General features: G+C 35.3%; 1 protein-coding gene and 1 non-coding gene across 2 annotated transcripts in view; both read right to left on the reverse strand.

Annotated features, from left to right (window-relative positions):
• Positions 1–21,731, reverse strand: part of Htr2c (5-hydroxytryptamine receptor 2C) — a 249,439-nt gene that overhangs the window by 205,912 nt on the left and 21,796 nt on the right. The gene's annotated exons all lie outside the window — the stretch shown is intronic.
• LOC113458496 lies at positions 9,482–9,609 on the reverse strand. Its single transcript, XR_003378868.1, has one exon. It is a non-coding gene; the product is annotated as a small nucleolar RNA SNORA35 (small nucleolar RNA).

The following is a 21,731-nucleotide window of genomic DNA, read 5'->3' on the forward strand; positions in this document are numbered from 1 at the left end:
TAAAGGCGTGCGCCAACACCGCCCAGCTATTACTATGTTTCTTATCTTTGGAACCTCCAAGGTATCCTTTTGACATTATGGCATAAAGGCAATTCATGACTTACACATTACAGCGTGCTGCCGAGAAGAAAAGGTATTTTAAAAAAAGCCTCCTGCATTTCAAATCTTTACATTTCAAAACATTTCTCTTTTATGCTACCTTGAGTTTAAATGTACCAGTTGTCATGTTGTGAGGTTGATTACAACCAGCTGGTGAATCTTCTATCCCAACGAAATCAATCATGGTGACAGTTGCCACTATGGCCTCCTCCATGTTTTTCATAAGCATGGAGGAGGACATGTGAGCACCTGCCTCCTAGATTTAGATTGTGTTGGTGCTATGACAATGTAATCTTCTAAAAAATGCCAAGAGGTACCTAACAAATGAGTTCATACTTTGGTTATGATGTTTTCCTCCAAAAATAAAATTTCTCATGAATTTGAAATTAGTACTTAAAACTATATACAATTTAATCAATAAATGACATATGAAGAATGTTTCTTCCACATTGATTCAATATATAAATAGAAATCAAAGAATATTTGGTCAAAATATTTAAATGATGTTTGTGACAGGAGTATCTTTTTTCTTTTCATAATAAAACCAGTACAATCAAGTGTTCAATGATGGAGCTCTAAAAGCAAAAGCAAAACCAGAAATACTAAAAATCTTTAAGAATATTTATTATTTCTACAGAACATTAATCAAACTGTTGATAAGATGGTCAATTTTATGGTCAGAATATATCAGTTTTAGCCTTAAAAATTATAACATGCAAGGATTTCACTTGTAACATAGTTGACCTATATTTGTTAAACTATTGTTCTTGGTAATTAAATATTTATGATCCTAAGTCCCTATCGTAATATTAATAGTGGCCAATTTTATGTTCAACACACTCATTTTTTTCTGTTATAGTTTAGTCTTCTGGTCATGAATAGGCTTTCAGTAGCTGTTTATAAATTATGCATAAGTTTATTTGGAAAATTCAGCGAATATTCCATTAAACCAGTTATTAATTTCTAAATTAGTATGACAAAATAGTGGGCATGGTGTCACATACTTCTAATTTTAGCATTAGAAAGGCTGAAGCTGGAGAGACTTTGTCTCAAAATGAGAAAAATAAGTAAACTTCATCTTTAACGAAACATAACTTAGTCAGTAGCCCTAAAACACAATAGGTACATATTTACCTTTTTTCTGTTTGGGGAAAGTTTTGTATTTTATCAGTAAAGAGAGCCTACTCACTATCCTAATAATTTAATTAGGCTACACTCATTTAACTATTATACCTACTCAGATACTATTGACTTTTCAGGTAGAGAAAAAGAAGCAAAGAAGAAGAGGAAGATGAAAAGCAATGGCAAGAGCCATCATTACCTTCTTGCTCAATTCTCTAGTTTTTCAGTTATTTTGAGACTGGTTAAATGATCCAAATGTCAATATGAGCTAACACCTTCATTTTTATTTGTATTCTTGATTCTTGCAAAGGCTCAGCAAGGGGTCACAAATCTTTAGAAGTTATGAGATGAGGCACAGATTTTGAATTATGCTCTGATTTTCCTCTCACAATTATTGAAAGCACACACACAGAGTTATTAGTTTTTATTGACTTGAAGTAATCAAATACATCCTGAAAAATTAACCTATTAACTCTAATTTTGATCTTTTCTACATTTAAACTTTGAAATGTCTGCAGCTTACTTTTTATGCACATTGTAAAATGATTCTATACATTTTTGATTGTTCTCTTCTTTCTACTTCTCTTCTATTTAGTCAATTTTAAAAGTTAGAGGTGTTTTTATAAATTGAAGGGGCAAGAAGATTCAGTAAAATAAAACATAGATTTACAACTTTTATATTCTGCATTGCGGTGAATAAATAATGACAACAGCAAAAAGAAAAAACAAAAAACAAAAACAAACCAAAAACAAAAACAAGATTCTCTGCCATGGATTTGCAACTCTAGTTCTATTCCATTTCAGTGAACTTTTAGATGCTCAGACCTCTGACTTGAAATTTCATGTTACTGACTTTTATAGTACATTTACAGATTAAAAAAAAACCAGCCCAACATTATATACTTTCTCAATAAATGTACCACTGGAGATGGTTGAAGGGGAGGGGAGATACAGGGAGAGGACCAGAGAAAAATGTAGAGCTCAATATAATCAATAAAAAATAAAATAAAAAAGTGTCATAAAATTTTTAAAAATGTGATGCAACTATATGAACATCCAGAGAATCTTCTTAACATTTGTTTCTTTTCTTTTGTTTTACTATTTATTTATTTTATTTTTGCCTGTATACCTACCTATCCATCTTTCTATTTTTCTATCTATCTATCTATCTATCTATCTATCTATCTATCTATCTATCTATCTATCGTCTATTTATCTATCTATCTATCTATCTATCTATCTATCTATCTATCTATCTATCTATGGCATTGCTATCGTTAGAATCCAGGGCCTTTTAGATATGCTAGGAACATCACTAAGCTATTAGTGAACAATATTAAGAATATACTTGAAAGGATTTCCATTGCCTTACCATACTAAAAGATGTACTGTACTGCTGCACTTATAGCAATGGTTATAAATGTTCTGTGTGCACAAATGAAATAGTGAAGTAATTACAATGCTCAGATTAAATTTTAACTATTTGCTTTTATTATAACATTTATGATTCAAAATCTATTATAAGTTTTGTTTTGTTACTTTTAGTTTAACATTTTCTTTGCAAAATCTTAAGTGTTCTTTATCTTACATCCTACCACCATTATCATGAGCATCAGTATCAATAATCCCAAAAAGCAGGAGCCAGATGTGATTTACAGCTAGATTTAAATATATGGTGGCACTTCTAGCCTACCAGAAAACAAGATCTTTTTTTTTTTAAGTGACGAAGATAAAAATATCTAAGAATCATCTTAAACAGTGCTTGCATTTGATCTTGGTTTTTTATTCACCATATTAGAAAGTCCAAAGTTTATTTATAGATAAATATATAACACTCCTTATAACCCTCCACATTTTAAAAGTACATAAGTATTTGATGGGTTAAGATACTGTTTTCATGATCAGGTTGTTTTTAAGCTAAATCTGTTTGTAACGTCTCCAGTTAATGGAGAGAAGTAGCTGTGTAAGTCAAGAGTAATGTATAAACCATTTTGATGGTTTAGAGCTAGGTTCCCCACTCCCTGAAAAGGAAAAAAACCTTCCCAGGAAAGTGGGCCTTCAGCTTTGAACCAACTGGATTCACAGGAGACATCTAAACTTTTTTGAGTTGACAAGAATCTCTTGCTGTTCAATTGTTGTACCTGCACTCCAGGGAGCATGGTGTCCCCCTCATGTTGGGTGATGAGCGCTGGGAATAAGAGTAGTCTTCCTGAAGCCACGGTGGTCCTGGAAATGAGGATCTGGCTTCACTTGTGTAAAATGGCAAAGGAGACTCATACACAGGATTGTGGATCCCTGAGCAAGTGCAAGCCTCAAATACTACCTGTGGCATAATTGAAGATTTTACTCTGGAAGCATGCAAGGCCAACTTCTCCTGGAGGAGTTCCCTCCAATTTTACTCTGGAAGCATGCAAGGCCAACTTCTCCTGGAGGAGTTCCCTCCGATTTTACTCTGGAAGCATGCAAGGCCAACTTCTCCTGGAGGAGTTCCCTCCAATTTTACTCTGGAAGCATGCAAGGCCAACTTCTGGAGGAATTCCCTCCTATTATTAAGTATGTACCACCCCTATCTCTATGAATAGAATGTGGTCTCTATCTAATTATGAAATAAGGGGTATGTCAAAAAGTGAATTTAACACAACAGATGTTTGTTGCTTTTGTGTAAGTTACCTCGAACAATTGTTTTTGTTTGTTTGTTTCTTTTTGACAGAGTGACACATGATCTCAAAACTGACTACAATACTATGACACTGGAAACGTGACAATAGTGATTGTTGTAAAAGTTAGAAGAGGAAATAACTTGGCAGGTCATTTACATTGACCTGGTGGACGGTATTATACAAAATACTCTTACCATTAAAAATCCTGATGAATGAATGAATCCACTTCTTTCCTTTAAACAACTGAAGAAAATAAAGTCAAAGTGCATAGTCTTTTCAGAATCTTAAACTTAGGAAATGGCAGACACAGACTGACAGACCACAGTTTCTGAGTCCTAGCATTCTTATTTCTAACATGTCTTTGTGCTCACTGTTTTCCAGTGAGGTGTAAAGCTGTGGAACAAAGTCACTTTAGTCACTATGCTTGTTCATGGGACTTCAGGCTCACAGTACTCTTTACTAGGAAACTATGATGAATGCTGCTCCTTTATTGCCTCTCTGAATTCCCATGGGGCTTACTGACTATATAAAAAATGTAAGAGTTACAGTTAAAAACACAGAAGTTACTTTGTAATGATTTCATGTACAGATCTTGAGCTTTTAAGGTGTTTTTCATAATCCTCCAGATAAGGAATGTTTGTTTATAATTCTTTCTGTATCATCATACAATACTCCAGCCTGTATGACTGAGTAGAAATAAGCATTCACCTGTGAATTCAAATAAGGATACTCTTGAGAGTCAAAGAAATTATTATAGATAATAAGAAGTACAAGCAGACTATCCTAGACAACTACAATGTATACTCGCCTTAATATTATTGAATTTTCTCAGCATTGAATTAAAATCATTCCATTTCATCATGTGATCATCTGGATATGAGAGCCTGTTTACAATTTATCCATTATATTAAGACACTGAAAACTCTTGACCCATTATGAAATTTTATTGATTTTTTGTATATGGATGTAATTTGCTCAGGAGGCATTAATACTTCAACAAAATATTTATTTGTTGCATTTTAAAATTATTTCTTGAGATAATAGAATTATATCATTTTGAAATTCTAGCCATGTTCAACATGTTTTAAAAATATTTAGTACTGAAAATAAATTCAAGAATGACAAAAATAGCTTTGATCCTAATTACTTCTCAGTAGGAAATAGGTAATCCAGTGTCTTTCTCTTTAGGGTAATTAGATGATGTTAGGATCTATGGTTCCTGGTGTCTAATTTTGAAGTTCAAAATATTTTATATAAATCTTCTCAAAAATGAAGTTTTTTTCATTTCTTGAGGAATAAAGAAAGGAGGAATAAGTAAGGGAAGCAAGAAAAGTATGATGATAAATTCATACACAAATAATGTGTAAAATTTTGTCTACTGTCATTCTTGATCATATTTCTGTCTTTTTATCTATTATCTCTCCATGCATGTATCTATTATCTTCCTGTCTACATACCTATCATTCACCTACTTAACATCTTCCTATTTCTACATACACCCACCCATCTTCCTAGGCAGACAGAATACCTTTGGACATCAAAAGGTAATGAAATAAATCTGTGAGTTGATTTATGTCAAAAAAAATGTAGCATTTTGGTTTAGTTGCATGTGCTTGAAGTTCTGGCTATTTTGGTGGGTGAAGCAGCAAATGGTTTGAATGCAGTCACCCAAGGTCAGCATGAGTAACCTAGTAGCCTAGGATGAAACAAGAACAAAAAAGATCATTTTTCTCTAATAACTGACATAATATCACAATAATGTATATTTTAATGCTTCAATGCATACTAAATATTTAAATATCGCTGATGAACCAATCTATAGATTCAATCTGTTATTGTGCAAAACCAGGAGGTTTGGTGAATAAAAATACACTGCTACAGAATGAATTTTAGTACTTGAACTATGGCAATTTCACCATCTGCTTCAGATAATGGAATACTACTCAGGGGTCAAACACAATGCCATCTTGAAATTTGTAGGCAAATGGATGAAACCAGAAAAAAAATGCTGTCTTAACAGCAATAAAAACAAACTAAACAAACAAAGAAACAAACAGATGATGGGGGAGTGTCATATCAATCTGTTGATTTCATTGGTTAGGCAATAAAGAAACTGCTTGGCCCTCATAGATTAAAACATAGGTGGGTGGAGTAAACAGAACAGAATGCTGGGAGAAAGAAGCTGAGTCAGTGAGTCACCATGATTCTCCCAGTCCAGACAGACGCAGGTTAAGATCTTCTCTGGTAAGCCAGCTCGTGGGCTAAACAGATTATTAGAAATGGGCTAGTCCAGGTGGGAGAGTTAGCCGAAAAAAGGCTAGATATAATGGGCCAACCAGTGTTTAAAAGAATACAGTTTCCGTGTAATTATTTCGGGGCATAAGCTAGAGCTAGCCATGTGGGCGGCTGGGTGCCGGGGACACAGACCCACCGCTCCTACTACAACAAACAGAGAATACACTTACAGAAAGATCCCAGCAGGATAAGTGTATCAAAGGAAGCATTACATAGGTAAATTGATTGTGTTTCCTCTTGAATAACACATTCTATAATAAACACACTTTATTAAAAGATAAACAGCTGTTTATAGCAAAGACATTCCTAGTCTTTGTCACAAAATGTTTTCACAATAGTAAATTATCTAAATTATAATTCTTTTTCAATCACAAAGTTCCAAATGAATCTAAAGTAGTCCATCAGGAAAGAATAAGGAGTCAAAAATAATTACATGGGAAACAGTGTGCTTCCCTTAGATAAAAATGCTTGACAGAGACTCACCTATCCACATGGACCTCTATGAAAAGTCCCAAGACAGTATGATTTTAAGAAATTAAAATCTATTGAAATGCCTGACTTCCTGCATCCTGTTACAAGTGTGGTGGGAGAGGGGCATTAAAATAACTCTTAAAACACAATTAAACTAATAAAGGGCAAACAAGAAAACTATTTGAACAAAATTTCTTCACTTGATAAGTGGGTAAGGTGAGCACTCTATCGTCTTATATTTTTAAGGAAGATGACATTTACTTTTATTTCCAAAGGGACCAAATCTTTGAAATTTATATAAGGAACAGCCTATGTTCTCATACTTCATATCAGTCACAAACTTCAATGTGTAACATTTTCTTGGTTCTCTAACAATAATAAACACGAGAGTCTAAAGAACAGTGTATTTTTTAAAAATATACTCTGAATTGCTGATTAGAAAATCAATCCTAGGTTATAGTCATCTATTAGGAAAATGGACCATTATCTTAATTAAGCTTACATAGCTATTTCGAAGGATTTAAATTTTATCATAGGTATGTATTTTTCAGTGATATATATCATCTTCATTGTTCCCCAGAGGGTAAGTTTATAATGAGTTTCCAGCTGTGTGCATCCTTTAACAATGCTGACCTAATTATCAGAAAACAAACAGGATCCAAAGAACCTGATCCCCATTCCTTTATGGTGTAGGCTTTTACTGTAAAATCATTTTCTAGAAAGATATGGCTACTCTTTAAATCAATAAAAAAAATTGTGAGATCTTTCTTCGGTGTATTGCTGTAGGAATTTCTCTAGCCAGTAGCCTTTAAGTTACCTGCCCACTTGGGTGTGGCCTCTTATATATGTCAATGCAATGCATGCCTTGGCTTTCTCTTCCAGCTGCCGGATTTGGTTGCTGTTCCCCATTCGACCAGAGGACTATGATTTGTGACTCTACCCCTAAATAAATAACCCTTTATTATACTCACTTCTGAGCTAGTGTGGAATTTCTTTTTAGCATCCATCTTTGGTGTATTTATTTTGCTTATAGAACTTACCATTGATTTCACAAAGTTATATTTACTAAATTCTTTTTTTTTCCTTTCTGAGACAGGGTTTCTCTCTGTAGCCCTGGTTGTCCTGGACCTCACTTTGTAGACCAGGTTGGCCTCACAATCAGAGATTTGCTTGCCTCTGCCTCCTGGGATTAAAGGTGTGTGCCACTATCAACCAGCTTTTACTAGATTCAAAAACATTTTGTTTTATATAGTCCCAAAAGTATGGCATTCAATATTACTTCTATCCAGCTTTGCTTACAATAACCAATGTTTGATTTTGCAGATAAATTACATGAATTTACTCATCAGTAATTGTTCATTGAGCTTATATTTTCTGAAAGAGACTGCTGTTTGTGAAACAATGGGTTCTAACTTGTATGTGAAGATAAATTTGTTCTTAAAGAATCTCCTACTACTCACTATGTGGTAGAATGAGATTATAGCAGAGATTTGAATATTTAAACATATCTTAAAATTATAAAGAGGCTAGCAATGGTGCTGTAGGAGGGGCCTCCTGTTGGTTCCTGACTGCTCAGCCCTAAAATAATCACATAAAAACTATATTATTTAACCCATTTCTATTAATATGTGTATCACCAAGAGACGGTGGCTTACCAGAAAACATTCTGGCATCTATCTCCAGCTGGACTACATGGCGTCTCCTGACTCTTCCCTTCTTTCCCTCAGCATTCAGTTTAGTTTTCCCCACCTAGCTCTGTTATCTATAGCTCTGATATAGACTCAAAATAGTTCCTTTAGTAACCATGATATTCACAGCATACAGAGGGGAATCCCACATCACCTCCCCTTTTCTGTTTAAATAAAAAGGAAGGTTTTAACTTTAACATAGTAAAATTACATGTATCAAAACAGGTATTAAACAAGATTACAGTTATAATATTTATATCTATCTTTTATCATAACTAAGGAAAACTAACTCTAACTATATATTCTTCAACTCCATGAAAGACTCCAGAGGATTTCTTTTCATTAAAATGCTGCTTGGCCCATTAGCTCTAGCTTTTTATTAGCTAACTCTTACATCTTAATTTTTCTGCATCACCACGAAGTCATGGCCTATCAGAAAAGCTTCAGCATATCTGTCTCCAGTGGAGGCTTCATGGCTTCTCCTGAGTCTGCCTCCTTTCTCCCAGCATTCAGTTTAGTTTTACCTGCCTAACTAAGTTATACCATGTTATAGGTCCAAAGCAGTTTCTTTATTAATCGGTGGTAATCACAGCATGCAGAGGGAAATCCCACATCACAGTGAACATTGAAGTAAGACTTGGGAAAAAAAGACTTCTCTACATCTAATTTTCTACACCATATACAGGTGGTGAAGAAACTAGAGAAGGCTATTTTGTCAGAAATTTAATAAGAGCATGGAGCAAACAAAATTCAAGAGAATCAAGTCTCTAAGGACAATTGCTGTCTCATTTCAATGTGTCAAAGGAAGAAAATCATGTGTTGTCCTTTCTCAACAACGCTTAATGGACATTTTTTGCCAAAAAAAATTAAATATGCTTTCATGAAGTCTCAATGAGAACCTTTGGTCATTCCAGTAAAATAAAACATATTTATGGATTTCAAATATGAATATTAAAGGGGATAATGTAAATTGCTAAAAGCTGCACAGCTAGCAAGGCTTAAAATGATGCCCTATCAAGGATAACACTGAATACTCGCTATTAACCTGTTATGGACATCACTACTTTTACTTAAGTGTAGGGGTCATGGAGCTGCCTTCCTTTCATTACCTCATAGTTGTAAGGAACGGTCACAGAACCCATTTAGATTTGTACCCACCAGCATGCAGGAGGAGTCCACAGTGTGACTCTCCCAGGTTTTGGAGGGCTTTGCTTTCGCACTGTTCGATGCCCAATTGGTCATGGGACAGACCAATGGGTCACTTGCCAGTGCTGCAGACAGTAAAGCTATTGATGGGGTCACGTATTCTCTGCAGAAGAAGCAGCTAGGAGGAAGGGGGGAATAAGAAACTGGAAAGAACTCAGAAACTAATGGTGCTTTCACTCAGCAGGGTGATTTACCAATTAGGGTCTACTTCAGAGGAAAGAAATAGGAGTTGAGATTTAGTTGAGTCTAAGTCCAGAGCTGCAGCACAGTCACTTTGTAGTACCTTAGAAAACTTGCTCAAAGCATCTTGGCCTCTGTTTCTCCATACGTTGAATGAAATTGTTGTGACAATTACAGGGAAAATGTGCAAGATCTAGTGCAGTACCCAACCTTGGATGTTCAAGTCTGTCATGCTTAGAAACCTGTCTACTTCTTAAGGACATCTCTCTTTTTTAAATGACTATGTGTGAAACATTTATTTTAAAACTTATGGACCTTCTTCTTTTTTTTATAAAAATATGTCATTTTTAATCTCTCTGTGTGAAAGTTCTTCCATAGGCCAGAAGATGATTACGTATCTCCTGGAGCTGGAGTTGTGAGTTACCTACCTGATTCAGTCCCTTGGAAGAATAGCATGGACTCTTAACTAGTGCATCCTGTTGTACACCAGAGAATTATTTGTAGTTAATAATTCTACATATTTATACTCCTTTTATAATTCTAGTCTCAGAAAACAAAGTTGTTTTGTACTATGTTGCTTATGTTGACTTAAAGGTGGGGTAACAACTTACAACTGTGTAATATTTCCTAGAAAAGAACATGGATCATGGCTGGGTGGTGGTGGCACATGCCATTATTCTCAGCACTCGGGAAGCAGAAACAGGCAGATTTCTGTGAGATCAAGGCCAGCCTGGTCTACAGGGTGAGTTTCAGGACAGGCTCCAAAGCTACACAGCGAAACCCTGTCTTGGAAAAAATACAAAACAAAATAAGTACATGGATTATTATATTTGAATTGTATTAAGAACAATGTTACATCTTTCCTGTGTACCTGGATGGACCACATTTTCCTTCAAATGTACAAAACCAGAACACAAGGTCTTTGATACATCTCCCATTTCCCCTTCCTGGCTATAACTGAAAAACTGCTACTTGGATATACCTCTGGCAAATAATCATTATTTCTTCCCCCATGTTTTGTTTTATTAGGTTAGCAACTATTCACTGGTAAAATTTTATAAAACAAAGATAACACTAAAAGAATACTATATCAAACAAAAATACACCTACCCAATGCCCCTGGACTTTTGCCAGACTGAATGCCCACTATTGGGTACTCAGCCACCTGAATTCTAAGAGTCTGGACTCAGTGCACACAATGGGATTAATTATAACCCTTAGTGTGTGAATCACTATTATCATTGCACCACCCATTACTCTCTTGCTATAATTAATTTGTTATTTAAAATTATGCACTGTGAATATCTAATTTTAGGAGATAATGCCAACATTTTTCCAAGTATTTGTATAGTTTTGTATTTCTGCCAATAATTTATAATAGATTCATTTGGTTCATATTCTTGTAAATGCTTGATTTTTTTAAATTTTAAAATTTTTATCATTGTAGTCAGTGTGAAATGTTACTTTTATGTTCTCTACTCTATAAGTCTGTTTTCTAAACACAAATTGAGGATTATGTTATTTTTAATTCATAGACACTAAAAGTTTAAGGAAATAAGAACAACAAAAACAATTTTAGAATTTGTATTACTCAATATATGAATATGAAAATAGCTATTCTTCAGAAATAAAAATTCATAAGCTCATGTATGACCCATAAGATGACATTTTCCAGTCTGAAGTGATAGAACAGTGGCAAATTAAAGGCAAAATAGAAAACCAAGTGTTGTTTTGACTAAATGTGAACATTTGATTTTTACCAGTAAAACCCTCAAGTCATATGCCAGGGTGAATGCCTTCTAGCTGAGAGAGGCAGAGAAAGCACCCAGTTGACCTTTCTCCATGCACTGATATCTATCCAAAACTATATTTCTCATCTGATATCTCAAACTAAAAAAAGAAAAAAAACATGAAACTGAATATCCCTCTCTTCTACTTCCTGTGCATCTCTCTATCCATCCTCTTGACTTCCTCTTACTCTCTATGATTTTCTTGTTCACTTCCTGGCAACTGGCTGATGCTCCACCTCTTGTCCTATAGTTGACCTCATTTAATCCTGTTTACAATATTCAAGCAGAAAGCTCTCGGATCAAAAGTGTGTGCAAGGGCTGATTCACATCACTGTAGTGATATTTTATTTGTATTTTAGTAAATACAGCTTACATGAAGGTCAGTGCAAAGAAGCCACACTAGGTAGCCATAGAGGCCAGGTTGTGAATACTTTACATCTTAGAAATTATACTAGTTATTCATAAAGGCTGGGCGGTGGGGGTGCACACCTTTAATCCCAGCACCAGAGGGGAATATAATGTTTGAATGAGACAGGAACTTCCCCTCTTTCAGTCTGGAGATTTTAAAGCGGTAATAGCTTTCTAGTGTCTTGGCTGCTTTTGCTTTTCTGATCTTTAAGTCGAACCCCAATGTCTTACTCTGGGTTCTTACAAATCATACTACCATTGACACCCAATGTAGGGCCATTTAATCTTATAAATTTTATAAGATTAGCATATATATATATGTGTGTGTGTGTGTGTATTTTGTCATGATGTTAATGGTCATATAGAGTACTAATTTTAGAAAAAGGTTTTATTTAGCTTCATGTACATGATGTAGACTGCAAATTGCTCAGAACAATTTTCAGGTGACTAGCTGAGATGATTCAGCGTAACAGACTACTGTAGCCAGAACTTGCGACCAGTCCTGCACTTTCCCATTATACAGAGACTGGACAATGAATAATACAGCCACCTCTTCCAGAACTTGATAATTAACCCAAATTTTCATTTCAGGATCCCCTAAAGATACCGTCACCACCCAGATAGCAGAAAATAAAATTAAGAATATGATGCCCACATTCCCAAGAGGTTGAGCGGGTAGTTTTACATCATCCAATGGGTTATGGATATTTGTCTTTGTTTAGGGGTGTTGGTTACAAGTTTTTATTGGTAATAATCAGAGGGAAAAGCTAAAGAAAGGAAATTAGATTCAAGGATCTTGTTTTGAAAAGAAAAAAGTGGATATAGATATGATAGAATAAAATAATAGATTACTGAATCTATTTTGAAAAGAAAAATGTGAGAATATACATGTGATAAGATAAAAGGTAGATTATTGAACTACTTCTAGAAAGCAACAACTAATAATAAATGTTTTACATTGAATGGACTTCTGTACATTGTATACAAATTTTGTATATTGATACAAATTTGAGATTAATTGTGTTAAAACATACTGTACATGCCTTTCTATTTTTGTTCAGTGTATTGTTTTGGTACAACTCATTTAACAATCTGATGCAAAATTTTCATCCTTGAAAATTAGTATTACTAGCTGTTTAGAATAATAAATCCAAGTTAGTAGTTAATCACCTATTTAAATCCAACTTACAGTCATTTGCTTTCAAGGTCAAACAAAGATATATTTTAGATAGAGAGGTCATCTTCAAACATTTCATAGATTTGATGGAGGAAGGTCATTGGCTAATAAAGAAACTGCCTTGGCCCATTTGATAGCCTTTAGGTGGGTGGAATAAACAGAACAGAATGCTGGGAGGAAGAGGAAGTGAGGCAGAAGCCTCAGACAGACGCCTCAGACAGATGCCATGTCTCTCTCTCCAGGGCAGATGTGATGAAGCAAGCTGGCAGGTCAGACATGCTGAATCTTTCCTGGTAAGACTGGTGCTACACAGATTATTAGAGATGGGTTAAAGCAAGATATGAGAATTAGCCAGTAAGGGCTAGAGCTAATGGGCCAAGCAATGTTTAAAAGAACACAGTTTCTGTGTAATTATTTCAGGGCATAAGCTAGCCAGGAGGCCAGGAGCTGGGTGGTAGGAACACAACCCGAAGCTCCTTGAACAGAATGGCGCCCAACACTGCTTGGCCCATTAGTTCCAGCCTCTTAATGGCTAATTCTTACATCTTGCCTTAACCCATCTCTAATAATCTGTGTAGCACCAGTCTTACCAGGAAAGATTCAGCATGTCTGACCTGCCAGCTTGCTTCATTGCGTTTGCCCTGGGGAGCAGCTGCATGTTGTCTCAGCTCACTTCCCTTCCTCCCAGCATTCTGTTCTGTTTACTCCACCCACCTATGTTCTAACCTACCAGGGCCAAGCAGTTTCTTTATTAATTAACCAATGACCTTCCTCCATCATAGACTGACATAATATGGCATTTAAGATGTTTTAATAACATTGGTTATTTCGGTCCTTTTTTATGACAATGATTCATGTCTGCTCCTGTCTGCAACAATCTACTTCAGAGAAGATGATGGGAATCATAGAAACTCCACATGGAGTTTACTTTCTTTGTGGCAAATGTAAGCCACTGGGAAGAAAATGTCCTTGCCACAACTACTGGAAGTATGCTGTTCCAACGGGACAAGCAGAACACAAAAGAAAATGACTGCCAAACCTTGCCAAGATAAGGTGGGAGAATCCTTGAAAAACCCTGCTTCATAGAAAAGTCTGTCAGATATTCTAGTTCTATAGGCCAAAGATGGATGCCCCAACATTGCAGAGGAACTTTGGGTGACTGCCTAGGCAGTCAGCTGTTTCTTTCATTTCTCACATTATTTTGAAAGTTGCTTGCACAAACTTCCTGCTTACTCAGTTATTATTATTTCCTTCTTTGGTCCCTGAGGTAAAGACTAGATATTTATAGTTATAGTTTTCCTCTTTTACCAGATGTAGAAATCAAGTTATAATAGCATGAAGTAAATTAGTTACAAGATTTTGGACTCACCAAAATAGGATAGCTATGGAATATTCTCTCTGAATTTATCAAATGCAAATGGACTAGATATTGGTAATGTATTTATTACCTGTATATAGTTATTATACTCACTGAGTATAGTTTTTCTTATGTTAGGTATAGTCTTTTTTTATTTTAGACCAAAAGTGAAATGTAGTGATATTTAATTTGTATTTTAATAAATAAAGCTTGCCTGATGGTCAGTGCAAAGCAACCACACCAGTCATCCATATAGGTCAGGCAGGGGTTGTAGATACCTTTAATCCCAGCAACCATACCAGTTAGTCATAGAGGCTGGGTCGTGGTGGTGCACACCTTTATTCCCAGCACTAGAGAGGGATATAAGGCCAGATGAGACAGGAGCTTACTTTAGTTCAGTCTGAAGATTTTAAAGGGGTAAGAGATATATAGTGGTTTGGTTGCTTTTGCTGTTCTGATATTTAGGTTGGACCCAATATCTGACTCTGTTTTTTTATCATGCATGCTATATACCACAACTAGAAACAAGTTTTTCCAGTAAATACCACAATCTTGAGGTTCGCAATGTGATAAAATATTCTACGACATATGTCTTTAATCCCCGCAAAAGTAAACAGATCTTTGTGACTTCCAGGGCAGCCTGGTCTATACAGTCAGACTGTCTCAAAAATGTCTTTGATCAAGTAGGAAAATCAACATAGTGCCTACCATGTATAAGTGACCTACACAAAGAGCTTGAATGGCCCATAGAAAATTGCCTACTGAGTTGAAAGAAGTAATGCAAAATAGGGAGATGTTACAGGCTAATTTATAGGAGTATTTTCTGAAGGAACTTTAGCTGAACTGTGGGCTTCAATGACTCTTTATCCCTTTTTATATGCACAATCTAAATATTTATGGCACACTGTTATTTTGTTTGATTCTTGTTAGTTGTCTTATCTTAGGAAAAAAAAAATCCTGAGAACCTTGAGAGGCCAGAGATCATGGTGACCCCCTCTTTGCAAAACCATTAATTCCTGATAGTGCTGACAGTATAATAGTTCCATGTAACTGTTTCAGCATTATTCAAGTGTATCCTTGCATTACTATCCAAGTATCATCCTGACACATTATTCTACCCATTCTTCATTGTAACCGTCATAGACACAAAGGGAAGGAAAAATACAGTTCAATCAAAAGCACATAAATAATAGTTCTAGAATCTTCTTTTTGTCTTATGTTTACAACAAATTGTGTGAAAACTTCTGAATAATTTAGAGCAATAAACAGTATACTTTCTCTATGGACGGGATGTTTTTATATGTTAATTGGAAGTTTTTGCTTTTCTCAAAAGTAGGTTACATCTTTTTTAGTTCTAACACAACTTAATTGCCTATTGATGTGAGCAGTCAAATTAACAAACTTGGATTCATACAATTTTTTAAATACCATAAACTGAGACCTTTATTTTCTCTATGGCATGGATATAATAAAGTATATTGAAGGCAGAGTTGCTAGATCTGTGCTTGCCAATGATTGCTGTCAGAATGGTCATTGACCTTCCTCTGAAGGCTTTAGAGAACGCGACTATCATTTTCCCTTTCTCTAATTTAGTTAATATCCTGTCCCTCACCTACAAGCTCTGCCACAGTAACTCAAAGTCAGTGTACTATGGAAAAGAAATTAAATATTTTTAAATACCAAAATTCAATGTTAGATGTTGGCAATAACACTGAAGTAATTTGTCTGAGAACAGGTCAATCAATTATAATGAAGGATACATGGAACCTACATAAAATTCTTATTAATTACTTCACTTTTATTTGCTCAATTAGGAAACCTAAAATATAAATCAGTTCCCTGAACTGGTGAATAGTGAGAAAAGAAAAACCCAGTTTAGTATGTTGCAGGTATAAGTCAGTTGTAGACCATTTGCATAGTTTGTGTAAGGCCTTGAATTCAATCCCTATCCCCACAGACACACAAAAGGAAAAGGTGATCTAGATAGAAAATAAGGCAACAAAAGTATATGCTCAAGTATGTTTATAGCAGCATTATTTGTAATAGCCAGAACATGGAAACAACCTAGATGTCCTTCAATGGAAGAATGGATGAAGAAAGTGTGGAATATCTATACAATAAAGTACTACGCTGCGGTAAAAAACAATGACTTCTCTAATTTTGCACGCAAATTGATGGAAAGGAGTGGGGGAGGGGGAGAGGAGTGGGAGGAGGGAGAGGGAAATGGGAGGCTGGGAGGAGGTGGAAATTTTTAAAAAAATAAAAATAAAAATAAAAAAAATACAAAAAAAGAAAAGAAGACAGTTGATAGACTCTGTTTCTAAAACTTGTGCCATGCAAAAAACGTTGACCACGCCAATGCCAAACACTTGAAAACAACCCTAGCTAGGTAACCACCTGATACCCAGGCCAATCTTTTACAAGTGTAAATATTACAGAGCCCTCCCTGTATCTACCAAAGTGTCAAAACTATGAGATACAGATGAGAAATCTCTTTCTGTGTATCTATGCACGTCTAGGAGTTTCCCTTTGTAGGACTGGCTACCCATATTGTGATCTTGCCCTAATCAACATCTTGATATCTCTCACTTTACCTATTTTACCTTTATTCCTCTTAGTTAAATCATGCAGCAAGTTCACAGGAGTCATGAGCTCTGTTCTCTTCAATGGTCATTGACTCCCAAAATCTTTCATGAGCTCCTACTTAGATACACTTCTCCAATAATACTCTTTCTTCTGGCCTCTCCACATTCCTAGTTCAATTCTGTCCTTCAATTTTAAGCTGAAAACCTCTTCTTCCACACAGTTGCCCTACAAGCTAACCTCCTAATTTTTCATCTCACATTAGTCTCATCGTGCCTTCCATGATCTATCTTTTCAGTTATATGTTTTGAAGCAAGCATTTTCCTAAAACTATAATCACTTTAAATATATTTTGCTGCAACCATGCTTCTTCAACAATATGGCTGCCTAAACAAGACTCAAAAAGGTAAAACACCTAAAGATATGCTAATGTAAAAGAGGGAATTCTCACAACACCCTACTCTACCCCTAAACAAATACCACAAAACCCTATACTTACAGGCAACTAAGGAATGCTGAGAGAAGGAGAATTAATCATCTCAAGGGATAAGCTTCTTGATTGTTTATCTAATACAAACTGGTGAGTCTTGAAATCAATTATATGTATAAGTAAAACTAGAGAGACTAAACATGCTGTGTTTACACACTATAAGTACACATATCTATCTTCATATGTATATGTGCATACATTATACAATATGATATATAGGTATAAAAAGAGCAAGAGAGAGCAATAACAATTGAAAATTATGTCAGGAATTTAAGAGGAGTGGGTGGAAATAGTTGGAGGGAGGGAAGAGAGGGTGCAATGATGAAATTATATTTGAGTTACAAAAAATTTTTTAATATTTTTATTCTGTCTTCATAAATCTGAAAAATATCTGTAATATGAGGGTTCCATAATGAAAATACATGTCATGACTTTCTGTTTAGAATCAGTAATAACTGCTATACAATAACAACATTCTGTTTACAAACTAAAAATGTGGCTTTCCTTTTAAAGGCAGGAGAAGTGCCAGAATTATCAGTATGAATATTAATTAAAAGAAAGAACAAGGAACAAATAATGTAAGAAAGTTATGTTGCACTTAAATGTTAGCACATCAAGTACTCAAATACAAATTTAAAATAATTGTCAAAAATATAGTAGAATAAAGACAATCATTTGTTCTTTTATATCCAGGAGAACATGATGTGTTTTCTTAAAATCAATTAGCAGATAAGTGTAGGTCCAATTTAAAGTAAGCAAAGATCTGCAGAAATGCAAGGATTTAAAAATAACAAGAATGGAAATAAGTAATTGACTCACCTTCATCTAACATTTATTGAAAACATTAATTAACATTTCTTACTGTGGGTAAACATTGATTAAATTATAAAAGATAACTTTTAAGCTCTGACTCCATTAGATTTGTAGACTTAATAATATTATGAATAGTGTTGTTTTGTTAAATGCACAAATATTAAGAAGTGCTTGCTGAAATCTTAGACGAGGAACATGATAAAAGGAGTGCTGGTACAGAAAAATATCTCAAAAAATTTCAGATATGTGTTGTTTTGAATTTTCTTCAAGCAATTCTATGTTGTGGACAAGCACTGTTTTCTGGATATAAACAGTAAGCTCATTTCCTACTACATAGCCAGAGGTATCAATATTTATCATCTTGTTTGACTTTATTTAAAAACAAAAGGTAATTTTCAAGAAAATTACAGATTCTTCAATACTTACTAAGTGATTTCTGTATGTTAAAAATTTCAAGAAACCATTCATGCAATTTCTTTCACAAACTTGTACTGATTTCCGTATGAGGACTAAGACAATTGGGAATAAAGGGCATTTTGAATCCTTTGTAAAAACATTTTGTGTGTGTGTGTGTGTGTGTGTGTGTGTGTGTGTACCACAATTTGTGTTGGGAGGATGGGGCTACCTATGGGAGTCAATTCTCTTCTTCTACCCTGTGGTGCTTGGGGATGGAACTCAGGTCATCAGTGTTGGCGGTCACCATCTTTACTCACTTTGTCATCTTTCAGACCCAGGGTTAAAAGTTTTGATAAAGATAATTATAATAAATATATGATAGAAAAGACACCATGCTAGTTATCTGCTTGCACCCAGGATGTGTTTGATTGTAAATGCTACCAAATTTACACTAACAGCTTTCATTAGGAATGTTTAGTGGCGATTGTATTAAGTATGGATGATAAAAATTGGTTTTATTATAATCTGAAAATTGGAGGAAATAGAATTAATCACATCCAACTTCACGACAGACACTGTCATAGTTTCTATTATATTATATTCTACATAACATCTCTATTCATTGGATGAGAAAGTTAGTCAACTGTCCTTCGAATGCTAACCATGAGCATGCACGTGTGTGCATACACACATCAAAGAGATAAAGAACTCTCTTATTTTCTATATAAATATTTGCTACTCTTGACAACTTTCTTTAATAAAACCATGATGCCTTTCCATTCATCATTAAAATCAATTAAATTGGGCATGGCATGGTTGCTCATGCCTGTAACCCTAAGCATTTAGGAGGCTAAAGTTTGAGAACTACCCCATGTTTACAGCTAGCTTAAATTACATGGTTCAGTGTGTACTAATCTAGTCAGGTCTACAGAGCAAGGCTCTATTTCAAAATAACAGAACGAGCAAACAATCTCATAATGTCTACCTAAGTTTTATGTAATTTGTTTTTATTTGATGATCAAAGCTGGAGAAAAATCTCTTTTATATTAACTGGTAGGAAAACTAGAATTTCTCCATTGAGAAAGAGTAAAAATTCCTCTGGAATTTTATTTATAACCTACAGTTTATGGCAAACTTGGTGCCCATTTTATCACATTGCTGGATAGGTCAGGTTTTTCCCATCTTTCTTAGTATGTTTAGTAGTGATAAAATTCACCATTGATTACACTGTTGAGTAAACTTTTAAGAAGTGTCTTGTGAGTAGCAGTTGTCCTGTAAATCTTAAGTTCCCCTTAGCAATTCAGTTAAGCACATCTTGGAATCAACAAGCCACATGACTGAGAAGTGGTGACGTTGCATGAGATAGGAAGTAGAGAGAGACTCAAAGAGAGATCTAAAAAAAATTAAGAAATATGTTAATTTTGTACTTGATATTTTTTATATATATTTTTGATTACGGTATTTTTGTGTAATATCTATGAGTTACTTTTCCCCCAAAGAAGCTACGTCTACATTGGACATTTTATCAGGGCAAGTAAAATGATGAAGATGTTGATGCCAGTGTGATGCTGTGTTTTCGGAGGGATGGAAGGTATCTTGGGAACTCTTGTCCCCGTGAATTGCCATTTATTTCCTTCTGTTTTGGGTGAGTTAATAGGTAACTAGTGGGTAATCATGTGGAATACATGAGCAGACTCCTAACTTCCACTAACTCAAAAGTGAAGACTGTCGTGGAATTGCATCTGAGGACTATAGAAAGAATGCTCTGTTTAGCTGTAGCCCACCTACCTATGTGTTTGAAAAGGGTTTTAATTAATGACTTCCTTTGCTCTGTTACTATAAGAACTTCATTAACTGGTTAACCTACTGTAATACAGTATTTTGGGAATCCTGAATATGTGTTTCCAGGTCACGGTCACTGATAATTGGCTCCAGAATAAACTATCTCTTCCCCTTTCAGGTGTGTGCAGTGTATTTTTGCAGCAACACACCCCATCATTTCAGCCCATTACTATCTCCAAGAAATGACCAGAGACATCTAAAGACCTACATGGTCCTGTTATGATGTGGGAATGATTTCTTATTAATAAAGAAACTGCCTAGGCCCATTTCATAGGCCAACCCTTAGGTAGGCAGAGAAAACAGAACAGGATGCTGGGAGAAAGAAGCTGAGTCAGGGAGTCGCCATGGTTCCCGCACTCCAGACAGACGCAGGCTAAGATCATTCCTGGTAAGCCAGCTTGTGCACTACACAGAATAATAGAAATGGGTTAGATCAATATGTAAGAGCTAGCCAATAAGAGGCTGGAACTAATGGGTCAGGCAGTGATTAAAAGAATACAGTTTCCGTGTAATTATTTCGGGGCATAAGCTAAGCTAGCCATGTGGGCGGCCGGGTGCTGGGGACGCAGCTCCGCCGCTCTTATTTCAACACTGTTACACACAGCATGCATGCCTATTCCTTAGCTTATTAGCAATGTGTAACAGCCCCTTAAACATTTGTAGAGATCGCCTTTTAAAGTCCTTGCTCCTTCGTTCTTAGTTCCCCTTTTTTCAGTCTACTGTGCGCTTTATAGCAATAAAAAGCATTGACTTTAGAAGTCTGCTCTTCCTGACTACTCAGTGTTCATTTCGCCTCTCAACAATGAAGTTTCAAAGCCAGATGATTTCTACAAATGCTTCTACAAAGCTTTTTATTTCAGAACAGCTTGCAGCCACTTTTAAAGTCCTGACCTTACTATTGTAGTGCCTCAGCCATTTCTATTCCCTTTCTCTCTCATAACAGACGAGTCCGGTGTTGAAATTCTAAAATGCAGAACTTAGTAGCATTCCCCACTGCTCACTCACCATGCTCACCTGATGCCACTACTCATTCAAGTTTTTTTTTTTTTTTTTTTTTTTTTTTTTCGAGACAGGGTTTCTCTGTGTCTTTGGAGCCTGTCCTGGAACTAGCTCTGTAGACCAGGCTGGTCTCGAACTCACAGAGATCTGCCTGC

Source organism: Microtus ochrogaster, unplaced genomic scaffold (assembly GCF_000317375.1).
Source record: "Microtus ochrogaster isolate Prairie Vole_2 unplaced genomic scaffold, MicOch1.0 UNK34, whole genome shotgun sequence".
NCBI lineage: Eukaryota > Metazoa > Chordata > Mammalia > Rodentia > Cricetidae > Microtus > Microtus ochrogaster.